Below are 2509 nucleotides of genomic sequence, written 5' to 3'. Positions count from 1 at the left end.
TTATTACAATTATTTTTGCAAATTTTTTATTTTTTTAATATTATTGTAAATAGATACAGATAAAAGAATATGACGTCTATATACATGTTGTCTATTTTATTTCTCAAAATTGAGTAGTTTTCACTTACAATTTTCAATCAAAGTTTTGTTGTACTAAAGAATTTTTATATTTCAATTAATATTACAAATGACAAATGTATTATTAGATCTATGCATAAGTTCGTATGGTCGAGTTTACGGGTCAATAATCTTAGGAATTCGGTACGCGCTTCCTTTGCGGTTTCTACGTGACTCATTCGGCATCTACAAGGCGCCACGTGGGGTTAAGTTTTGAGTTTCGTTTCTTCAGTCGTTGTTTTGCCTTCATTTTGAGACGAATCCAGATAAAATACACCTTCGCTACTGTATGCTTTTTTTTTAACCAAAAGAAGACATCAGCAGAAGCTACTACGGACTGTTACAGTGCACAGCTTACAATGTTGGCCTAAGTTTTGCAGAAGAAGCGACCGAAATATGCACCAAACCAATGGCAGTTCATCTTCCAGTACGACAACGTATGTCGCGACAACGACAAAAAAACTATATTGGAGCTGGGCTGGGAATTCCCATTATCACCTATTCCACTCTCAATGCAACATGGCTTGTCTGACAAGCACTTTACCAATCTTTTTCGTCTTAAAGTCAATGATTTTCTATTATCGTGATTTAAAATCAGTGATTTTCTATTATCCATTTGCTGTCAGAACGTTGGCAAAAAGTTGTTGAAAACAGTGGACAGTATTTTGCATACAAAATGTTTCAACGAACTTTTACACGAGTTTGAATTTGTCCAAAACACCGTACGAACTTATGCATAGATCTAACATATTATATTAAAATCCGATAATATTGAGCTCCTTAGTAATAACTAATTACTTTCACAAAATAAAATACATTTCCAAATACATTTATTTATATTTAAATAAAAACAATTAAATGCGAATAAATTGTGAAATTTCAATAAAGATTGGAATGAAATCAGAAATATATTGTAAGAGGTGCATCCAAGTACGATTAATACAAAAGCAACATAATTTATGTAATTTATAATTCATATTAGAATGTAACATAATCCATTGATCTGTACTCGGTTACAATTAACGTGAATATTCAATTTTATTCATTATAATTTCTTTGGTTTGAAACTAATGTTTTTTTTATTGCATCCATAAGTTATTTAAAATTTGCATCTTTGTTTTCATGAAAATTTTTAATTTACAGCTGTTAATACTTTGTTATATCATTTATTATTGTTTTTGTGTTGTTTTAAACAGAATATACTCAAGTATACTGCTTTTGATGATGTTACATGAACAAAATACTTAAAATAATTCAAAACAGAGATCTGAATTAATAGAATTACTTTCATAAAGGCAAAATATTATAATATTTCATATATCACTACATTTACTGTACAACTAATTTATGAAAGGTGTAATAATATTCGTAAAATCTACCTACTATACTTGGAAGAATTTTTTTGTGATGCAAATTTGTTAAAGAAGTTTGGTTTACAAAAAAAATAATAAAATTCTATAAAGCAATATGGAAAAGCATTTTAAATATTTTAATTATATCTACACATATATTAGTAAATAATAATTATTTGTAAGTTTTGCGATAAGATAATATAATATAAGGAAAGCATACATTTTTTAAATTTCAAAAATCTTGTAAAACATTTTACAAAAATGAAAAATGATGCAGAGCAGTAGTTTAGTCTTTTAACAAAACTGTGCACAAAAGGAAGATTTTTACGAAAAAACCACTTCTGTATACAGGGTGTCTTAGACCGGGTGTTACCAGACAAGAAGTGATTTTATATGCAAAGATAAGTCGAGAATATTGTACATAGAATAAAATTTTCCTATAAGAGGTTTAGTTTCCAAGAATATTGAATTTAAAAATTCGTCATATTCGTGCATTTAACTCAGACTTATATTTATATTAATAAGTGATGCCAATGTCACGATGTGTATTTATCATACATTTATTAACGATTTCCTTCATTTAAATTTACATTACTGAACAAATTATTGAAAGTGATGTCCTTGTTTATGCAAATCATACAAATTCTTACTCTGCATCGGAGATTCGTGGACTGATGATACGGTATTCTAGAATCACCCCTTAAAATTTCTCTCGTGTGATCGAACACACTTCATGTATGTACGTATATGAAGAATAACGAATTCCACATTACTATTATATTTTCCGCTTGACATCTTTAGAATCATAATAGGCTACATACCTTACCGTATAAAAAAAGATTGTTCTTCTAATTAAGGATAACATTTAAAATTATATTACTTGATATATACAGAACATTATTTAACAAAATTTCTTAAACAAAAAAAAAAAATGTACATATGTAGGTTCCTCCGTGCCTTTATTTTTTATACCATACGTTAAAAAAGTGTACTATACGTTACAAATTAAGTCCTCAGACATACAAACATGTACATAGTTT

General features: G+C 28.1%; 1 protein-coding gene across 1 annotated transcript in view; it reads left to right on the top strand.

Moving 5' to 3' along the window:
- Positions 1-2509, top strand: part of LOC108573284 — a gene marked incomplete at its 3' end in the record, with an annotated part of 7244 nt that overhangs the window by 2019 nt on the left and 2716 nt on the right. The gene's annotated exons all lie outside the window — the stretch shown is intronic.

Source organism: Habropoda laboriosa, unplaced genomic scaffold (assembly GCF_001263275.1).
Source record: "Habropoda laboriosa isolate 0110345459 unplaced genomic scaffold, ASM126327v1 scaffold20, whole genome shotgun sequence".
Lineage (NCBI taxonomy): Eukaryota > Metazoa > Arthropoda > Insecta > Hymenoptera > Apidae > Habropoda > Habropoda laboriosa.
This window is presented reverse-complemented; position numbering and strand designations above follow the sequence as displayed.